Source organism: Bos taurus, chromosome 4 (genome assembly GCF_002263795.3).
Source record: "Bos taurus isolate L1 Dominette 01449 registration number 42190680 breed Hereford chromosome 4, ARS-UCD2.0, whole genome shotgun sequence".
NCBI lineage: Eukaryota > Metazoa > Chordata > Mammalia > Artiodactyla > Bovidae > Bos > Bos taurus.
This window is the reverse complement of record NC_037331.1, coordinates 119,718,542-119,740,871: the sequence shown is the minus strand read 5'-3', so window position 1 is coordinate 119,740,871 and position 22,330 is coordinate 119,718,542. Positions and strand designations below refer to the sequence as shown.

Below are 22,330 nucleotides of genomic sequence, written 5' to 3'. Positions count from 1 at the left end.
AGTGGGCCTGCGCGCGCAGCTGGGGCTGTTTGAGGGCCGCTGGCTGGTGCGGGCAGCAGAGGTGATGCAGACACCCGGTCCTGGGGCTTCGTCCGCCCCGCCCCGCCCCCGGGCAGCTAGTCCAGTGGCTGCGGGAACAAAGGCTCCAGGCTTCCCCCTGTCTGAGCCCCGCCTCATTTAACTGCCGGTTGTCCTTCCAGGCTCTGAGGCCCTGGGAGCTTAGTGTGTGGTGGGAGCAGGACTCCCCCGACCCCTCATGGAAGGAGGCCCTGGGCTTAACCCAGAGCCCACCCTCCAGACGCTGTAGGCTTTTCCCTGGATGCATGGGAGTTTCCAGAGTTATAACGGGGGAGAGCCTGGAGACTGAAATGGAGAGGAGGCTAAATCGGGCCTAACGCAGTAGAAAATGGCTTCAGTTACTAAGCATTACTAATATTAGTTATTTTCATAATAATTTTTTTCAGTCGTAAGTACCTGCTATGTTTTACATCAGTGCTCCCCAACCTTTTTGGCACCAGGAGCTGGTTCTGAGGGAGACAGTTTTCCCATGAACTGGGTTGGTGGGGGTGGCTTCAGGATGGCTCAAGGGCATTGCACGCATTACGCGTTTTATTTCAGTTATTGTTACATCAGCTCCAACTCGGGTCATCGGGCATTAGATCCCAGAGGTTGGGGACCGCTGTGCTAGGTCTGATGTGGAACACTGGATATAAAAAGACGATTTCTGTACAGATCTGACCTCAAAATAGTAATGAAGATGGTTCATTCCAAGGAAAGAGCGGTTCAAGGAGAGGAGTGACCCAGTCTGTCTTGGGTGGGGTGAGCTCATGGACTCCTCAGGCTGTAGTCCTTAGCATATAGATTTTGAAAGAGGAGGAGGTGTTCGCTTGGCAGGCGAGGAACCCATTCCTGTTGAATAAGTTGTGAATCCTGGGCTCAGCTGAGACTGAGGCTCAGAGAAAGGCAGGTCCTCACATGTGCCGCTGAGCTTGGATTTTATCCTGAAGGTGACTTAAGCCGCTGTAGGACTTAAGTTGAGGAGGGAGGACAAGGGCTTTGCTTTGGGAAGCACATCCAGGTGCAGAGTGGGGAATGGTTTAGAACCTGAAAACCAGGCAAGGAGCTCTGCTCTCAGAGTCTAGGGAGATGAGAGCCGAGGGTCCCTGCGGCAAGGCTGAGACCATGAGGACAGACAGGCAGGGCTGGCAACACTTGTGCGTGATGGGAGACGGGGTGGGCAGGCTGGAGTCCTGGTGCCCAGAACGCAGGTGAGGAATCATCGTTGGATGAGTTGGGGCCGAGACACCCCAGGGAGAATCAGAGTGGCAGCAGGTGCCAGCTGGTCCGTACAGGCTGCGCTCTGAGTGCCCTGCGTCCTCAGCGCCACAGCCCGGCCCCACCCGGTGCTCTTCCACCCTGGTTTCAGGTCCAAACCGAGGCGGGGGATGGGTCCTCGCGGAACTGCAGCGTGAACACGGGCTCTGAGGGCGGTCTCGCCCTCGATCGGCACACACTTCACCTCTCTGCTGAGCAGCACAGGGTGCAGTCTGCTGCCCGTGAGAAGTCTGAACTGCGGTGCAGACTTCAACATCCCTGAGCTACAAACCGCCACTGAAGTCACAGGGGTCCCAAGTGAATTCCTACATGTCCGGTCCCCTGGAGACCCAGGGACAAGGCACAGAGCCTCCCCTCAAGTAGCTCAGATCAAGTGGCTTAATTGGGGGAAATGACCTTACAGTAGTTCAGGAAATATGTACACGATTAAAAGAAGCATAGGGAGAAAGAATGTGTAGGGAACTAATTTAGAGGAAGAAGGGGGTTGCGAAGAGAAGCCCGGAAACATGGACCCTTGAGGAGACACCAGCAGGGAAGGAATCCTTGGGATGAGTGAGAACCAGCCCAGGAGGAGGGTGAGGCTCAGGCACGAAGGGCAAAGAGCTGCTGCAGAATGTCTGTCCCCCTCCTCATCTGACTGTGGAAATCTCACCCTCGTTGGGACGGCGTGTGGGACCAACTAGCCCAGGAGGACAGAGCCTCGTGGTGGGAACGGTGCCTTCCAGAAGGACCCAAGAGCTCCTGGCTCCTGCCTCCACATGAGGACACAGGGAAGATGCCTCTGCAAGCCAGGAAGCAGGTCCTCGCCAGACACGTCAGCATTCAGACCTGTAAGACACAAATGTGTGTTGTTAAGCCACCGAGCCCAGGGTTTGTTATTGCAGCAAGAAAAGGAACCAACGTGGTGGGGAGGGCAGTGGTGCCCCCAGGCCAGGCCCCCGCAAAGCTAAGCTGACCACATCTGAGCATTGCGGACGGACCGCATGGAGGTCACAGAGGAACCTACAAGGCTGTCTTGGGGGCTTGTTGACTTTGGCAAGAAAACCACAGGAAAAACTTTGGAGGAAACACACGTGTGACAAGGGGAAGAGACAGTTTGGTTCCTCTTGGGAGCTCTGCTGAGAAGCAGCGAGAAAGGGTAGAAAGCAACCAGGCTGAGAGGACAGTTGAGAGTGTTTCACATGCATTTGACTTCCTATTTATCCCCCGGATGTAAATCATTTGAACATGTTAACAGCCTGAGGTAACAGCGAACAGTGAAAGAATGCTGAAGCCTCAGGAGAGATGAGTGAACCCACAGAAGAGGAGGGAAGGGAGCCAGCAGGGAGGGAAGGTAAGGAGGAGTCAAGATGCTCAGCTGAGCTCACGTGCCCCCCCGCCCTCCATGGTCCTCTGAGAGACTCGCTCATCGGCCAACTTGAAATCCTGGGTGTTTACAGCCCCTTGGAGAATTGTAAGAGTGGGAAAATGTGGAAAGTGGAAAAAGCTGTAACAATTGCTGTCCCTTCAAGTCTCATATCTGTGACCTCTTTCAAGTTTACCGTTGCTCATGAGAAGGAATGGGTTCACATAGATACGAAAGAGCAGTTCATGTATTAATCTGTTTTGGCTGGAAAAATTCAAAAGCAAATGAGGCCTTTGTGAAAATCTTCCTCTTTCAAAACCAAACCAATACTTGCTCTGTGTGTTCCTTGTTAGAGGAAGGAGGCTTGGGCACCCTCTGCCGCAAAGCTTCGACAGAGCAGGGGCAGCGTGGTCGGAAGACAGAGCGAAGCTGGTGCGGAAGGGACAGCAGGGTCTCGACACAACCAGGTCTGGTTGGCTGAGCAGCCCTTGTATTTCATTCCGCTTTCCTGACAGATTTGTGGTTGTCTGTTCTCATTTTATTTCAGCCCGTATGCTTTAAATAGGTGAGTTTTGCTTCTCTTCTACATTTCCAGCTAAATGAATTCTATTTTTATCCAAGTGAAAACGTACTGGTGATCAGAGTATGTCTGTTCTAGACGGAGTTCATTGCTGAGCGATTCCTTGGGTGGTCTCACCTTGGAGTCTTCAACTGCTGTCCAGGTGAGAGAGGGGATTCCTATTGAGGGGTCTCTAAGCTGCTCTTCAGTCAGGTTTTATGGGTTGTTTCCCTTAAATGACTGGAGAACAAGAGGTCTTGGTTTAACAAAACAAAATATTATATTAGGACCACTTGTCTCTTTGGTTTTATGTTAACAATGTCCCTATTTTCTGATTCAGCCATATAGTAAGTTTTCCTTTCAGAAAAAAAGTGCTTTCTGTTTGCTATACAACATTGCGTGTGTAGTCAAAGATAACGTAAGTGCACTGAAAACTGTCTTAAGAGGACAGATGTTAAGTATTCTTAAAGTCACTGAGTCATGTCCAACTTATTGTGAGCCCATGGACTGTAGCCCACCAGGCTCCTCTGTCCATGGGATTTTCCAGGCAAGAATACTGGAGTAGCTTACCATTTCCTTCTCCAGGGGATCTTCCTGACCCAGGGATTGAACCCAGGTCTCCCACATTGCAGGCAGGCGCTTTACTGTCTGAGCCACAGGGACCTATTATCTAAGTATTCTTACCACAATAAAATTTTTAAATTTTATATGGTATTTTTTTCAACTCAACAGGAATTTCTATCCTTCTCTGTCTTTAAATTTTTTCAGATTAAAGTCAGCAGCAACACATAAATTAGTTTTAGCTTTCTTTTATATTCTTAAATCTAAACTTTTTCCAAGCTTTAAACCTTTTTACTGTATTGGAGTACAGTCCACGTAGTTGAAGCTGTGGTTTTTCCAGTGGTCATGTATGGATGTGAGAGTTGGCCCATAAAAAAGGCCGAGTGCCAAAGAATTGATGCTTTTGAAATGCGGTGCTGGAGAAGACTCTTGAGAGTCCCTTGGACTGCGAGGAGATCAAACCAGTCAACCCTAAGGGAAATCAACACTGAATACTCACTGGAAGGACTGATGCTGAAGCTGAAGCTCCAATATTTTGGCCACCTGATGTGAGGAGCTGACTCATTGGAAAAGAAGTTGATGTTGGGAAAGATTGAAGGCAGGAGGAGAAGTGGGTGACAGAGGATGAGACAGTCGGATGGCATCACAGAGTCAATGGGCATGAGTTTGAACAAACTCTGAGAAGGGTGAAGGACAGGGAAGCCTGGCATGCTGCAGTCCATGGAGTTGCAAAGAGTCGGACGTGACTTAACAACTGAACAACAACAATAGCCGATTGACATTGTTGTGGTGGTCTCAGGTTAGCATGGAAGGGTCTCGGCCACACACATATGTGCATCCAGTCCCCCTCGAAGCCCGCTCCCATCCAGGCTGGCACACAGTGTTGATGGGTCCTTGCTGGTTACCCATTTTGAATTTAGCTGTGTGTACACGACCTTACCAGTCTCCTAACTATCCCTTCCCCTTGGCAATCCTAAGTTCATTCTCTAAGTCTTGGAGTCTTGCTGTTTTATAAGTCAGTTCATTTGTATCGTTTCCGCTTAGACTCCATGTGTAAGGGATGTCATGCAGTGGCCGTCCTCTGTATAAGGGAGTCATGCAGTGGCCTCCTCTGTCTGACTCACTTCACTCAGTGACGCTCTCCAGGTCCATCCATGTAGCTACAAATGAAATCATTTCATTCTTGTTAACAGCTGAGTAACATTCTGTCATAAATGTATACCACATCTTTATCCAGTCCTCTGTTGATGGACATTCAGGTGGCTCCCATGTCTTAGCTACTGTAAACAGTGCTGCAATGAACACTGGAGTGCATGTATCCTTTTGGATCATGTTTTTCTCCGGATAGATGCCCAGGAGTTGAATTGTAGGGTCATATGGTAGCTCCACTTTTCATTTTTCAAGGAATCTCCTTACTGTTCTGTGGCCACGTCACCCTGACTTAATTCTCACAAACACACAGCATTATGAGAGACAACTCAGGGAGAACTCGTGAAAGAGCAACTCCCTGAGAAAATGCTGAGTGCGGACTTACTGAGAACTTATCTGACATTCAGGAACGGAGCTCAGCAAAGCAATAGTAAAGCTTTGAAGATAAGGAAGTCTGTTCTGTATGCAGAGCGTCTGCTGAGGCGATGTGTCAGCCAAGGTATCTATCTTAAGAGCATGAGAAAGGGCAGATAAGGAAAGGGGAAGACAGAACAGTCCCCTTGAGAAACCAGCAGCTTTTGTGTTCCCACACCATTCTCCAGAGCGGCTGTCCGGTCTGCATTCCCACCAACAGTGTGGGAGGGTCTCCTTCTCTCTGCACCCTCTCCAGTACTTGCTGTTCGTGGCTTTTTTGATGAAAGCCCTTCTGACCGGTGTGAGGTGGCGTGTCGGTGCAGTTCTGTTCTGCATTTCTCTAATAACTAGCAAGGTTGAACTGCTTTGCAAGTGCCTACTGGCCATCTGTATGTTCTTTTGGAGAAAAGTCTTATTCAGGTCTTATTCTGCCTATTTTTCTTTATCTAACAAGGTCTATATCCTGACTTCATTTTAAAGCTAGTTTTGCTGAACTTCTTTTAGTTTCCATACTTTGAATGTGTCATTTTGCCTCCTCTGGCCTCAACTGTTTCTGAAGAGATGTTAGCATTATCTGAATGTTTTAGGGTGAGTAGACTTTCTGACGGAGAAGGCGATGGCAACCCACTCCAGTGTTCTTGCCTGGAGAATCCCAGGGATGGGGGAGCCTGGTGGGCTGCCGTCTATGGGGTCGCACAGAGTCAGACACAACTGAAGTGAATTAGCAGCAGCAGCAGCAGCAGCAGCAGCAGACTTTCTAAGGCTGCTTTCAAGTTTGAGGCTGTCTTGGGCTGCCAACATTTTGGCTGTGATATAGCTACACGTGTATTTCTTGGTTTTTATCCTTTCTTTGCCTTTAATTTTTCTGACAGGTAGATCAATATTTTTCATCATGTTTGGGAAGCTATTAGTTCTCTCTCTGAACAATATCCCACTTTCTCCCTCTTCTCCTCTACTGTTTCCATTGCACTTATGCTATGCGCCTAGCCAAGCCTCAAACGCCTCTGCATCCCCGCTCTGCATGATCGTTCATGATCTTCCTTCTGCCAGTGCAGACCTACCGGTGAGCCTTCAGGGACGTTCTCGTTTGGTTATTATCACTTTCATCTCCAATATTTTCACTTTATTCTTTTCAATGACTTCTCTTGATTCATGTTCTCTGTTTAATGGGACATTGTCATCCTGCTTGAGTTTCTTAGGCAGGGTTCCATTTGGTTCTTTGGACATGTTTCTTGCAGCTGCATTGAAGTCTCTAAGTCTACACTCTGGGCGCCTCAAAGGCAGTTTCTCTTGCCTGCTTTTCTTCTCTTGCCCTGTGTATGGACCACACTTTCCTGTCTGTTGCATATCTCAGAACTTTTGGTTAAAAACAGAGGATCTCAGATAATACACTGTAGCAACCGCACACTGACTCACCTCCGGGTGGTGTTTGCTTGGTGGTTTGTCTTGTTCTTGGCTGAGCCAGTTCCCTAAAGTCTGTCTCCCCACCAGCTTGCCCCTGAACATCGAGTGCAACCCCTAGTATCTCCAACCAGATTTCCGCCATCTTCTAGTCTGGCTGCCTAAGTTTCCCCTCTGGGTCAGCCCAGGTCACCTTCTGGTCAACGGCTGTGTTTAAGTCAGTGACATTTTTCACCCTTTAACACGTTACATGACTGGGGCTCAGAGGCAGCTAATGCAGCTCGCTAAGCTTACCTTTTCTGCCTCCTGTTCATCCAGAGAGCAGCAGCCTGTGCCTTTCCTTGCTGACCTCTCCTGAGGGACACGGTGGGAGGCCTGAACGGTCTTCCAGGCCACCAGGCCTGCCTTGCTGTCCCTCACAGGCCGGGCTCCCTAGGAGTTACCCCTGGGTCAGAGCAACTTGGTCAGTTTTGGTCACAAGGCCCGCGTCCCGGTGTGACTGCTGCCCTGGTGATGGTCTGTGTGTGGCCAGGAAATGCGTTCATGTCTGCTGCTCGCAACACGGGCTGCTTGCCGGCACCCAACCTCGCCCCTTCCCTCCGGGTCATCTGAGAAGCTTCTGGAGGCTCTGCCGCCTTGCTCACACTGTGGCGCTACCAGCCCCCTCGTAGCTTCCCCCTGCCCAGACCCCCATGGCTACTGACTCCGCTTTGGCAAGGGGCCCTCCAGGCTCCTGTGCCCCGCGGGCGGGACTCCTGTGCATCGTGCCCTGCCTTCCGCCAGTCCCGCTGCACCAGCGCAGGGGTGGAGAGCCGACCTCTCTTCCTGCAGCGTCACGCATGCTCTGCAAGTGGGAGCCCCGAGGGGAATGAGGGAGCTGGGGTGTGGACCCCAGGCTCAGCCTGCTGTGCCGGGGAAGGCTTCCCTCCTCCAGGTGGGAGCCGAGGGGGAGAGGCTTCTGCAATGTGGTGCAGGAGGAGTTGCCGGCGAGGGCAGCTCGTCCTCCCAGGGAGGGAAACACAGCCCTGCCTGAGAAGTGGGGGCGAGGGCGCCTGTGTGGTCGGCTGCCCCTGCCAAGGACGCAGCCTCTGCAAGACAGGGCCTGAGGACTGAGAGTGATCCACCTGCTCATGGTTCAAATGTCCTTACATTAACATGGTAAGAAGCAGGCAGAGAAACTGTAAGTCACTCTGGCTGATGCCCGGTGAGGCTCAGTCAGAATCATGACGGGAAGCCACTACAGACACTTACGTCTCGGCAACGCGTGCTTTTGCAGAGCTTTAGTACACTAGTCCCAGTTTCCTCACCAGGAGTTTGCCTGGAGGCTCAGATGGTAAAATCGTCTGTTTGCAATGCTGGAAACTGGGGTTCGATCCCTGGGTCAGGAAGATCCCCTGGAGAAGGAAACAGCAACCCACTCCAGTACTGTTGCCTGGAAAACTCCATGGATGGAGGAACCTCACAGGCTACAGTCCATGGGGTTGCAAAGAGTTGCACATGACTAAGCGACTCCGCTCTAATGTTTAGTAGCCTAGTTTCAATTTCCTCAATTTCCTAAGGAGGCAAGAGCTTTGGTGGGACCCTGGAGAGACGAGAGGGAACATGCAGGGCAGGGTGGGCTTCCCCTGGGGACACCCTGAGGCCCCAGGTGGCTCAGCCCACACAGGGGTCCCAGGCAGCTCTGAGAAGAAAGGCACAGAGCCAGAAGTCATGATGACCTGCTCAAAAGTGCGCCCATGACTGACTCCAATAAATCAAGAGTCTCCTGCTTTCTTGGATGAAAAATCTGCAAATGTTGTGAAGCTAGAATTTCTTCTGTCTGGAAAATAAAATCATAAATCCTGGTTGTGCATGTCAGTTCACCCAAAGGAAGTTCAGAAGCACTCTCTTTGGCTTGGTGTGTAGCAGTGTCTGGCTTAGACGAGGCTTCCAGAAATGCACTGCTTTTCAGGGAAGATGGAACCCAGCAGAGCCAAGTCCCTTGCTCTGTTGACGAGGCCCAGAGAGGTGAAATAATTTTCTGTGATCCTCCAGGCGTGCGGGCCTGTCCAGCTCTGGTCATTTTATCTGATAGATGAGAAGCCGGAGGGCACTGCATTCCACAAGCGCAACTCGGCCAACAGGCCTGAAAGCCGAGACAGTTGCCCTGCAGCAGAGACCGTGTCGACTCACATCTGCCCTGTAGCAGAGACTGTCTGACTCAGCCAGGCTGGTCGGGAGGAGGTTTAAGATCAGAGTGAAATCTTGAAGCTTAACATGTGAGCAAGACTACCGTACTTGCCTGCTCGGACTTTAAGTTTTAAAACTCACTGCTCTAGGTTAAAGCCTTGAAAGCTGGTATTAAACTGTGACTACCGTTAAGAGCTTGATGTTAAAGATTTTGTTGGATTGAAGCTTGCCTAGTTGAGGGATGCTTGGGAAAGGCTCAGCATAAGGAAGATCCAGGGAGAAGTCCTGGAGCAGGTAGCGAGGATGCAGGTAGGGAGACAGAGCAGGGCTGTCAACAGGAGCCAGACCCGCGTCCACAGCTGCTGACGCCCGCCGGTCCTTGCTCTGTGCTGGACCGTTCTTACTTAGGCTTCATTTTGTTTAACCTTCACAGCAGCCTGTGCCAATGATGTTATTGTTGTCTTTCATTCTGCAGCCCAGGACCTCTGCCTTGTCCATGGCAAAGCACAGGGACCAGATATTATTGGATAAACTCAGGTTATGTTCTGGGCCAAAAGGCATGCTCCACTGCATCGCCAAGGCAGGCAAATGCAATGATTCTCCCCAGTGCCAACTCCTCAGACTATCGTCTCCCAGGCGCAAATCTTTATTAATGGCTCTCAATGACACTGAAACTCACAGCCAAGTCACAGCCAATGCTATAAGAAAAGCCACGTGCAAATCCATCTCGATCGCTAGGAAAATAGACTTAAGTACCAGGCTTAGCATCAGATCCTTGGTTTCATTTAGGGGATGGAAGGGAGCTTTGTGTGCTCCCTCTAAGTTGATCCCAGGACGTGATGTCCGTCTGGGAGCAGGCAGTGTGCCAACAGCTGCCTCCCTGCAGTCTCCAGCCCCTCAGACACCTTCTGGGAACTGGCCTGAGAGAGGGAAGCTTGGCAGCGCTGGCGGTCCTGGCCTCCATCCCTGCCAGGCGTCCCGCAATGGGGCCGTGCTCTACACGCGGCGGGGGCGTGCAGCCTGAGCTGAGTTCTGGTTGTAAGAGCAAACAGAAAGAAATTCTTTTTAATTTTCAAAATGTTTCCCTCTCCTGGAAATAAATAAAACTCGAGCCTGGGAGAAGGTCTTCACTGAGCCTTAATGGTTTCCCCTTGTTGTGCGAGGCACTGGGAACTCTGAGTGGAAGGAAGACCCCAAGGGGGAAGAAGACCCCCTACGACCCCCAGTGAGTGAGATGTCCAGGAAAGGGCTTCACTTGCACCAAACTCTTTTTTACATCAGGGATAGAGAAATAGTGCCTGAAATACCTGAGTAACTATCTTCATTTCATCTTAGTTTCAAACACCTAATCTGTGACTAAAGAAAAAATGATGAAGAGAAAGGAGTCAATCTGGGTGACCAGCTGGTGTCTGAACACAGGTGCATCGGAAGCACTCCTGTGACCTCAGCGCCTCTCCCTGGATACGCCCACCCCAGGCAATTCCAAGCCTCCACCGGAGACCTCAAGGCAGCCCCAGCAGCACAGGAGAACTGAAGGATTGGAGGCCTTGGCTTTCATGCCCCTGGGATGGGGCAATTCTGGGGCACACCCCAGACATTCACCACAATAATCTGCTTATTAATGACCTTCTCTTCCCTGTGTCTCCTCCCTGTGACGCCATCAACAACTCCGGGGCCACCTCCCAAACAAACTGGCTGCTCAGAGTTAGCTGCAGAGTTATTTGTGACAGAGAGAAAAAGCTATAATTTCCTACTGATGAACCAAGAAGGGTGTTGTTAAGAAACAGTGCCTGCTATTTTCTTCAAGGACTGTTTTGTTTTTTTTTAACCCAAAGCTTTTAATTTTAAAAAAAGCTTATTTTTAATTGGAGGATAATTGCTTTACACTACTGTTGGCTTCTGCCGTGCAACAGCGCGAATGAGCCTTGAGTGTACACGCTCCCTCCCTGTTGGACCTCCCCCAGCCTCACACCGCTCTGTGTCTGCAGGGCAGCCTCCCGCTGGCTGTCTCCTTTACACATGGAGGTGTGTGTCTGTCAGCACTGTTCTCACAATTCAGCTCACCCTCTCCTTCGCCTGCTGTGTCCGCAGTCTGCTGTCTATGTGTGTGTCTCTACTCCTGCCCTTCAAATAGCTTCATCAGTACCAGCTATTTTTTGATTGGCTTTTGTAGCATTTTCACTGTCACTCAAAACCATGTGAATGTATGAAAGTGAAAGCGAAGTCGCTCAGTCGTGTCCGACTCTGTGCGACCCCATGGACTGTAGCCCACCAGGCTCCTCCGTCCATGGGATTTTCCAGGCAAGAGTACTGGAGGGGGTTGCCATTTCCTTCTCCAGGGGATCTCCCCGACCCAGGGATTGAACCTGGGTCTCCCGTATTGTAGGCAGATGCTTTACCATCTGAGCCACCAAGAATATATAAAACATAAACATATTTTAAAAATCCAATTAACTGACCAAAAAGTATTCAAGAAGTTAAATGTTAGAGTTCTCAGTGCTTCTCCAGGTGGCCTTGAGGGACCCCATGGTCTGGGAGATGAAGCCACTTTTGTGTGGCAAAAAAAAAAAAAAAATCCCTGCTTCAAACTTATGGGGAAAACTGACGCACATAAGTTGAGCAAAACTTAAGTATATGACTCAGTGAATTTTACACACACACATCCCCCTGGATCCAACTACCAGATCAACACACAGATCCTTTCTGGCATTCCCGACCCTCAGAGGCCTCAGCTCTGACCCCTGCTGCCTCAGTGAGCATCGTCTGTTCTCACACCTGGTGTCTCTGGGCTCGTCCTCGGTGGGCAGTCTGGGGCCTGGTTTCCTCCCCGTTCGTCACATCGTGTACGTCAGCCGTCTCTCCTCTTTGCTGCTGTAGATTATCCCAGGGTCAACAACAGCACAGGCATCCTCTCTCTCCTATTCTTCATGCTATGAGATTGCTTTTAATTTGGGGATGCTATCAAAAGGCCGCTAAGAGTACTGTCCATGTGCCACGGTGGACACACGCACACACACTCATCTCGGGTGCCACCGTGCATGGAGCCAGTGCGTTACCCACAGACGTGGTTTTGGTCTTCAGTAGCCTCTCCAAGTGGTCTTCCAAGTGGCTCGTACCAACTTACACTCTTACCAACAAACAACGTGAGTTCCCTACCCCACCTCCTTGCTAAGACTCGGTTCTGTTGGTGTTTTTAATTTCAGCCATTTCTTTGAGTATATAGAACATTTCTTTGATAAATAGTGATAAGTAAGTAGTTTAATCACATTTCCATATGCTTATTAGCCACTTGGGTATCCTCTTTTGAAAACAAGTGAAGAACATGTGGCTTTAATTCTAAATAAAATAGTATTACATTACATTATGCTGTGTTCAGTCGCTAAGTCGTGTCTGACTCTTTGTGACCCCATGGGCCGTGGCATGCCGGGCTTCCATTTCCTTTACCATCTCCCAGATTTTGCTCAAACTCATGTCCATCTTGTCTCAGATCACTTCATGAAATTAAAAGATGCTTGCTCCTTGGCAGAAAAGCTATGACAAACTACACAATGCAAAAAAGCAGAGACATCACTTTGCCAGCAAAGATGTGGTTTTGCAGTGGTCTCGGTTTGTCACAGCCTTTCTTCTGAGGAGCAAGCGTCTTTTAATTTCATGTCTGCAGCCACTGTCTGCATTGATTTTAAAGCCCAAGAAAATGAAATCTGACACTGTTTCCACTTCTTCCCTATGTATTTGCCATGAAGTGATGGGACCGGATGGCATGATCTTAGTTTTTTGAATGTTGAGTTTTAAGCCAGCTTTTTCTCTCTCCTCTTTCACCTTCATCAACAGGCTCTTTAGTTCCTCTTCACATTCTGCCTTTAAAGTGGTATCATTATGCCCTCAACAAAAATGGTCCATGAAAAATAATAGATGTCAAACACATTTCATTTTCAAAATTTACCTGAAAGTTTCAAAAATGAATTTCCTTGCTCAAGAATGTCACCCTGAAAATTCTTAGGCTAATAACCTGACAGTGAGCCGTCCTGTGTCCGAGTGATCATAAATGCTGAGCCGCTGAAACCCACCCTTGAGAGCTTGCCTGGGAATGGCTCAGCCTGGTCTGACAGCACAGCCTTCGCTCCAGTCGTCTGCGTCCTGTCAGCACGTGACTGTGGTAGATCACGTGGGTGTGCAGGGCGCAGGGACTCTCTTGTGGAGGAGTTCACAGCTTGTGGCTGCCGCACTTGACTTACAGACATGGGGCCTCTGCTTCCCTCCCGCCTCACCTGTCTCTCAGAAAACAGCTTCTTTTCCAATTTCCAGAGCACCTTGCTGTCCAGACACAACCTCCCTGTGATGCAGTGTATTCCTGCAGTGACCTCTGGGACAGGTGACAGGCCTGACGTGGATTATCCCCTCAGTGAAGCAAAGAGAAACAAAGAGCAGGCTCCTGGCCGATGTGAACCTGAAGGGCATGTGTGATGGGCTGTAGAAAGGTCCATGCATCTCTAACTCCAGCAGCTTTGGGGGAAGCATCTTGGCCTCCCTCCTCTCTGCCCCAGGCAGCACCAGGTGGACCCATTCCTCCAGGCAAGACTTTCAGCATTACCCACCCCCAGCTCAAGGGCTCGAAGAGGCCGTGAGCAGAAGAGACCCCAAGAGAGACAGAGAGGCCGGACGCATGGGTGAGAAGCCGTGTTAGTGGTGGCTCCTCTGGCCTTAGCCAAGAGGGTCAGACAGCGGCCTGTCCTTCTGCACATCTGACCTGGAGCCATATGCAAGAGAAAACAGCGGTGTTAATGCCCTAACTTTTGTGGTGGTTTGTTACAGAGCAGTAAATAACCAGAACATGCTGTGGTGGGGTGGGGCGCTGTCCACCCAAGTGCTTTTCTGAATGCAGAATACAGCAGGGAACAGACACCTAACCACTGGTTTCATCTCAGAAGAGGCATTAAGATCTCCGCCTGGGGCTCAGTGACATCCTACCACCTGTGCTCCTCCTGTGATAAGTGACATAAGCCTCAGGAGTGGGCATCGTGGGAGCTGAGCAGGGCCTCCGATCGGACAGCTGTGGGCTCCATCAGCTCCTCCAGCAAAGTGAAGACCGAGGTTTTCAGCTTCCCCCTTAGAGACTGTGATACACGTGTGCAGTGAAGGCCTTGATCAATGACATCCTGGCAACCAATGGGTCTACTTACAGGCGAGTCTTCTTTTTAATGACTTCTAGCTTGAGGCATGAGGATGACATCTTCTGGGCTGTATTTGAATCAGAGGCTGACCCGATGAAGGTGCTGGGTCCCTGCTCACCTGGAGGCTCTGTGTCTGTAGCCCTAGCAGGACCCCTCCCGGAGGGTCAGAGGAGGAAAGACATCATCTGTCAAATTTCTTTTGCAGCTGCAAGATGTTCAACATCACGAAGATTTAGCTGCTTTTGCAGAACAAATTACTTCAAACCTTAGGGGCTTCAAACAAGCACTTGATGTTGCTTTTACACAGAGCTGGGGGCAGGAATCTGGTAGGAGCACGGCTGAGCACCTTTCACTTAGGGTCTTTAATGTAGTTATCCCCATTGGCAGCTGAGGCCACAGTTGTTTGGGGGCCTGTAGGAAATGGCAACCCACTCCAGTATTCATGCCTGGAAAATCCCATGGACCGAGGAGCCTGGTGGGCTACAATCCATGGGGTCACAAAGAGTCAGACACGACTGAGCGACTAAAAGAGGAATGAGTTTTTCTCTTTCCCTTTCCTGAGAACAAAGAATGTAAAGAGAACAGTGAGTAGGCCTGAACGGTCCTACTGTTTTCACTTTAACTGCACCTAACGCTGTATGTCTATAACTAAATTTGCTTTTCTGCCCCCAGCTCTGCAGAAGCTGCACTTCGCACCTACTTTCCTTTGACTCTGTGCTAAGTGCGTCCCCTACCTGGTGTTCACCCTTACACCACTCTGCCTCCTGGAGTTACATACCAGAAAGAAGGTGCAGAGCCACCAAACTTCCAGACCCAACGACAGCTTACTCCTGACAGCCTATGACTCTTTGAAACAATGCAAGAGGCAGAAATAAAGATCCTATCCCCTTTGTTCCTCATCACTGATTCCTGCCTGCGAGCCCTGCCTTCTATAAGCCCCTGGACTCCTCATGGGGGGTGGGGGGGCACAGTTCTTGAGGCACGCGCCTACTGGGTTCCCCTCTCAGTCCACTGAGAACTAAAGCCACCTTTCTATTTCCTCCAAACTCTGTCCCTGTATTTTTCATTCTCGTTCGGTGGACAGAGAAGGCCAATTTTGGCCACCGACAGGCCCTGGAGCCAGATGCCCATTGAGAGCTTACTCCTGGGATTTCTCTGGGTGTGGAACAGAGACCCAAATCATTGCGGATGGCTCAGGGTAACTCCTCACATGGCCTCTGTCGGCTCCCCAATGGAGTGTCCCAGGAGAACCAGGTGGAAACCATGGTAACCCAGATCTTAAACATTAAAAAGTCAGAGTTGATTTTTAAGGACAAATTGGCAGACAGTATAAAAATACAGTGAATAAAAATTTAAAGAGCAAAATTATTTCATGAACTTACCGTTCAGTTCAGTCGCTTGGTTGTGTCCGACTTCTTGCGACCCCATGGACAGACTTCCCTGTCCATCACCCACTCTCAGAGTTTGCTCAAACTGATGTTCATCAAGTCAGTGATGCATCCAGCCATCTCATCCTCTGTCATCCCCTTCTCCTCCCACCTTCCATCTTTCCCAGCATCAGGGTCTTTTCCAGTGAGTCAGCTCTTTGCATCAGGTGGCCACATCAGTATTAGAGCTTCAGCATTAGCATCAATTCTTCTGATGAATATTCATGACTGATTTCCTTTAGGATGGACTAGTTTGATCTCCTTAGAAGACTCTCAAGAGTCTTCTCAACACCACAGCTCAAAAGCATCAATTCTTCGGCTCTCAGTTTTCTTTATGGTCCAACTCTCACATCCATACATGACTTCTGGAAAAAACATAGCTTTGACTAGCCAAACCTTTGTTGGTAAAACAATGTCTCTGCTTTTTAACCTGCTTTCTAGATTGGTCATAGCTTTTCTTCCAAGGAACAAGCATCTTTTAATTTCATGGCTGCAGTCACCATCTGCAGTGATTTTGGAGCCCCCAAAAATAAACTCTGTCACTGTTTTCATTGTTTCCCCATATGTTTGCCATGAAGTTATGGGACCAGATGCCATGATCTTAGTTTTTTGAACTTGAGTTTTAGGCCAGATTTTTCATTCTCCTCTTTCACTTTCATCAAGAAGCTCATCACTTCCTCTTTGCTTTCTGCCATAAAGGAGGTGTCATCTGCATATTTGAGCTTATTGATAATTCTCCCAGCAATCTTGATTCCAGCTTGTGCTTCATCCAGTCTGGGATTTCACATGAAGTACTCTGCATATAAGTTAAATAAGCAGGGTGACAATATACAGCCTTGACATACTCCTTTCCCAATTTGGAACCACTCTCTTCTTCCATGTCCAGTTCTAACTGTTGCTTCTTGACCTGCATACAGATTTCTCAGGAGGCAGGTAAAGCAGTCTTGTACCCCTTGGAAGAAAAGTTATGACCAACCTAGATAGCATATTCAAAAGCAGAGACATTACTTTGCCAACAAAGGTCCGTCTAGTCAAGGCTATGGTTTTTCCTGTGGTCATGTATGGATGTGAGAGTTGGACTGTGAAGAAGGCTGAGTGCTGAAGAATTGATGCTTTTGAACTGTGGTGTTGGAGAAGACTCTTGAGAGTCCCTTGGACTGCAAGGAGATCCAACCAGTCCATTCTGAAGGAGATCAGCCCTGGGATTTCTTTGGAAGGAACAATGCTAAAGCTGAAACTCCAGTACTTTGGCCACCTCATGTGAAGAGTTGACTCACTGGAAAAGACTCTGATGCTGGGAGGCATTGGGGGCAGGAGGAGAAGGAGACGACAGAGGATGAGATGGCTGGATGGCATCACTGACTCGATGGATGTGAGTCTGAGTGCACTCTGGGAGTTGGTGCTGGACAGGGAGGCCTGGCGTGCTGCGATTCATGGGGTCTCAAAGAGTCAGACACGACTGAGCGACTGAACTGAACTGACTGATTGCCATCTCTTGAAGAATTTTCCACAGTTTGTTGTGATCCACACAGTTAAAGGCTTTAGTGTAGTCAATGAAGCCAACACTGATCACATGGATCACAGCCTTGTCTAACTCAGTGAAACTAGGAGATCCTTCTGTCCTTGCTATTCGTTGGAACTTTGTATTCAGATGGTTGTATATTTCCTTTTCTCCTTTGCCTTTCACTTCTCTTCTTTTCTCAGCTATTTGTAAGGCCTCCTCAGGCAACCATTTTGCCTTTTTGTGTTTCTTTTTCTCAGAGATGGTTCTGATCATGGCCTCCTGTACAATGTTACGAACTTTTGTTCATGGTTCTTCAGGCACTCTGTTTATCAGATCTAATCCCTTGAATCTTGTTGTCACTTCCATTGTATAATCATAAGGGATTTGATTTAGGTCATACCTGAATGGTCTAGTGGTTTTCCCTACTTTCTTCAATATAAGTCTGAATTTTGCAATACGGAGTTCAAGATCTGAGCCACAGTCAGCTCCTTTCAATCTGATTTCAATATTGACCATCTGGTGATGTCCATGTGTATAATTGCCTCTTGTGTTGTTGAAGAGGGTGTTTGCTATGACCAGTACATTCTCTTGGCAAAATTCTATTAACCAATTCTGTTACCCTCCTTCATTTTGTACTGCAAGGCCAAGTACTTGCTTGTTACTCCAGGAATCTCATCTTCCTACTTTTTCATTTCAGTCCCCTATGATGAAGAGGACATATTTTTTCAGTGTTAGTTCTAGAAGCTGTTGTAGGTCTTCATAGAACCATTCAACTTCAGCGTTTTCTGCATTAGTGGTTGGTTGGGGCATAGACTTGGATTACTGTGATGTTGAATGGTTTGCCTTGGAAACAAACAGAGATCATTCTGTCATTTTTGAGATTGCACAGAAGTACTGTGCAATTTTGGACTCTTTTGTTGACTATGAGGGCTATTCTATTTCTTCTAAGGGATTCTTGCCCACAGTAGTAGATATAATGGTTATCTGATTTAAATTCACCCATCCTGGTCCATTTTAGTTCACTGATTCCTAAAATGTCAGTGTTCACTCATGCCATCTCCTGTTTGACCACTTCCAATTTACCTTGATTCATGGACCTAACATTCCAGGTTAGGTCCTGGAATGCAGGACCCTTAGCAATGCAATATTGCTCTTTACAGCATCAGACTTTACTTCTATCACCAGTCACGTCCATGACTGGGCGTTGTTTTCTCTTTGACTCTCTCTCTTCATTCTTTCTGGAACTATTTCTCCACTCTTCTCCAATAGCATATTGGCACCTGGGGAGTTCATCTTTCAGCATCGTATTTTCTTGCCTTTTCATACTGTTCATGGGGTTCGCAAGGCAGGAGTACTGAAGTGGTTTGCCACTCCCTTCTACAGTGAACCACGATTTGGCAGAACTCTCCACCATGACCCGTCTACCTTAGGTGGCCCTACATGGCCTGGCTCCTAGTTTCACTGAGTTAGACAAGGCTGTGATCCATGTGATCAGTTTGGTTAGTTTTCTGTGACTGTGTTTTTCATTCTGTCTGCCCTCTGATGGATAAGAAAAAGAAGCCTGTGGAAACTTCCTGATGGGAGGGACTGGCTGTAGGGGAATCTGGGTCTTGCTCTGATAGGTGGGCCATGCTCAGTAAATCTTTCATCCAGTTTTCTGTTGAAGGGTGGGGCTGTGTCCCCTCTCTGTAGTTTGGCCTTGGACCAAACTATGGTAGGGGTAATGGTGGTAATGGGGACATCCTTCAAAAGGACTTATACCAGCATGCCCCATGGCTCCCAGGACTGCTGTAGTCAGTGCCCCTGGCCCCACAGCAGGCCAGTGTTGACCCATGCCTCTGCCAGAGACTCCTGGACACTCACAGGCAAGTCTGGCTCATCTCTTGTGGGGTCACAGCTCATTTCTCCTGCTGCACACATGGTTTTGTTTGTGCCCTCCAAGAGTCTGTTTCTCCAGTCTTATGGAAACTCTGTAATCAAATCCCACTGACCTTCAAAGTCAAATTCCCTAGAGAGTCTCAGCCCCTCTATCGATGCCCAGGTTGGGGAATCTGTTGTGGGCCCTAGAAGTTTGCAACAGTGTGAGAACTTCTTTGATATCATTGTTCTCCAGTTTTGTGGCTTGTCTACTTGGTTTTCTATGGTGGGGCTAATAGCAACCTTCTCCAAGAGGATTTATGCCATATGGCACAAGTCCCAGGTCTGGTGCAGCCAGAGCCCCTGTCCCTGCAGCAAGCCACAGCTGATCCGTGCCTCCACAGGAGACACTCAAACATTCAAAGGCAGGTCTGGCATAGTCTTTTGTGGGGTCTCTGGGTCCTGGTGTGCACAAGGTTTTATTTGAGTCCTCTAAGCATCTCTGGTGGGTATGGGGTTTGATTCTAAATGCAATTTTGCCCCTCCTACTGTCTTGTTGGGGCTTCTCCTCTGCCCTTGGGTGTGGAGTACCTTTTTTTGGTGGAATCCAACGTTCTCCTGTTGATGAATGTTCAGCAGCTAGCTGCAGTTTTGGAGTTCTTGCAGAAGATGAGCACATGTACTTCTACTCTGCCATCTTATAACTGCCATCTTATAACTTATAACATCATGAACTTTAACTTCAAAAATGTTACAATTTCATTGGTTTCTAAATTTACTGCTAAATAATTTCTTATTGCATGGAGCTTTACTGAGCTCATTCAGACCTGGCTTAATGGGTCACTTCTCTGGGCTATAAGTGCCTGGGATACATAGGGTGGACAAGAGCAGAAGTGACTGCCAGGTGGGCTTGTTCATGATGGGGTGGTCTTGAGTATTACTAAAGAAGGGACAGTGAAGAAGGAATCCCAGTATGGGAAATGGCTCCAGAGAGTTGTGCGAATACACTGCTTTTATTTGGACTGAGCAAAGTGTTTGAGTGGGAAGGCAACAAAAATGTGTCTTTTGGTGGAGAAACTAGGAGAAGAGAGAAGGCAGCTCTTGGCGCTGAGGGATGCTGCTTTGGGTAAACATCTGAGCAAGAGCCAGCAGGGCTCCCTGGTTCCGTTGCTCCGTCGTCACCACACCCATCTCCTGAGTCCCGAGTGTTGGTCTCCAATCGGAGATGCAGCACTTTATTTTTCTATCTTCTTAGAAATTAAATTCTAAGAAGATGGCATTAAAATTGCATTTTCAAAAGACCATTTCATAAACAGAACCGTAAGGAAAATGGGAAAATTAAAAGAAACATTTTTTATATTATTATTATTATTCAAAGGGAAGAAAATGTGACCCCTGCCTGGGGTGCAGAGTGGGGCTGTGAGCACCTGGCAGTGCGGGGGCAGGGAGGGCGGGATTGGGGGTCGGGATCCAAGCTGCAGATTCCCAGGGACCGCGCCCAGGTGAGGGCGTCAGACCTCATGACACCTGCCCGCCCACGCAGTCCAGCCACAGCCCCCCACTCACAGCGCCGACCCCCACTCCTGCCCAGAGGCCGGCAGGTTGTCCATGCTGCCCACACCGAGCCTCCGTGTCCTCTTCCGGTTTCCTCTCCCACTTCCATTCCGGTTCCGGCTCCTCAGGTCTCGTGTTTTACAAGCTGCAGGGAGAGCTGCCGGCGCAGAGAATCCAAGCAGGAAGTGAGTGTTCGGGAGATGAGCACCCTAAAGGGATCAGCGAAGTGCTCTCGGTTACAGCCAGGCACAGCCTCAGGACGCGCGTGGGCCTGAGGGAGCGTTCTCTTGTGCAGTCACATCGCGTCCAGCTCCACGTGTTTACTTTATGTTGACTCATAAAGGCATTTGAGCTAAAGCTCACTGTTTATTTCATGTGTAATCATCTCTGCGTTCTCTGTGATCAGCCGGCTGAGTTTATCAGAACAAAGCACTGATGACAACACGGCTTTTCTTGTCATCGCCGAGGCGGTGTCCCTGCAGGCGCTGCGCCCCGGAGGCCGGGGCAAGGCTCTGGTCCTCAAAGGTCCAGCGCGGCCCCACACGCTCCGGGTGCCGACTGGTGACTAACCGCGTTGGACCGCTGAACATGAGGTTTAAAACTGTTCTTTATCTTGTTTTCCTTTAAACTTGTTCATTTTCTTCTCTTCTCCCTAAAAAAAACAGAAACAAGACATTGAAAAGGGTCTTTCGGACCCTCTGTGTGTGATGTCTGTCCACGCCACTGGTCAGGGCTGCCCTGTGAAAGAAACACCGGATGGGACCCTTCTCAAAACTGTTAATGGCCCCTTGTGCAACGGGGCTCAGCAGATACCGTCCCTCCACCCTGGGCCCTCCACATCAGTCCCCCGTCCCTGTCCCATGCTCCACCGGGGCGTTCAGCCCCAGCCCCAAGGCCTCTGCATCTCTGCCCTCTGGCTCTCTCCCTTCTACCCCCGATTCTCCTCCTCTCTGGACCAGTCACCCCCTCAGCGTCCTCTGGGCACCCCAGCCTGCCTCCTCCACCAGCCAGCTCTGAGGGAAGGACCCTGGTCTTGCAAGAATTGGGCGCATGACAACTGCAAGGCTGGGTCTACTTTGGAGGAGGACCTGAGGGAGCAAGGATCATCCTGCCACACCTCCCTCCTTCCCCACTGCCCCTCCTCCCCAGGCCCACCGCAGGGCACTCTCTGCCCAGACTTTTCTCAAAGATGAAGGGTCTGAGTTACCAGTTCGTGTTAAACGTGCATGATTTAAAACCTGTCACCTGCGCCCCAAAGCTGGGGCCTGGTTTAGAAGACAAGCTTCTCCTCCTGAGAGCTGTTGGATTTGTTTCTGTTGGTTCCGCCCAGCCTGGGGAGGGAGCCCTAGCCCCCAGGCTGCTCTCCCCGGGGCCTGCTCAAGCCCAGCTCCTGGCTCTGTTGGGTGAGAACCCCGGCCTGGCCTGGCACTAAACTCTACTTAGATGGGTGGAGGGTCTCCATGTTTCCCTTAGCAAGGAAAACAAGATGCTTCCGGAGATGGGCCAAAGGTGAGAGTGTCCACCTTAGGCTTGTAGAATCTCGAGTTGTCCAGTTGGGAGCGACAGCAAGTTTTGCTCACCACAAACTCAGGCAAGTGGTGAGAGAAGGGGGTAAGGAGGGGTCAGATCACCTGTGGCCTCAAGTGTAGGGTGACCATGGAAAAGGTCCAAACCAGGACAGGTCTGAGAATGCAAGTGAAAGTGAAAGTCACTCAGTTGTGTCTGACTCTTGCCACCCCATGGACTATACAGTCCATGGAATTCTCCAGAATACTGGAGTGGGTAGCCTTTCCCTTCTCCAGGAGATGTTCCCAACCCAGGGAGTAAACCCAGGTCTCCCACACTGCAGGCAGATTACTTACCAGCTGAGCCACCAGGAAAACC

General features: G+C 49.4%; 1 long non-coding RNA gene across 2 annotated transcripts; it reads left to right on the top strand.

The window, feature by feature from the left end:
- Positions 1-1,655: 1,655 nt before the first annotated feature.
- On the top strand, positions 1,656-16,178 carry LOC104972309 (uncharacterized). Of its 2 annotated transcripts, none has more exons than XR_009494319.1 (3): positions 1,656-2,668; positions 3,034-3,402; positions 14,777-16,178. It is a non-coding gene; the product is annotated as an uncharacterized lncRNA (long non-coding RNA). The 2 variants fall into 2 exon arrangements; XR_009494320.1 differs by lacking the exon at positions 14,777-16,178 and adding an exon at positions 10,269-13,095.
- Positions 16,179-22,330: the final 6,152 nt, after the last annotated feature.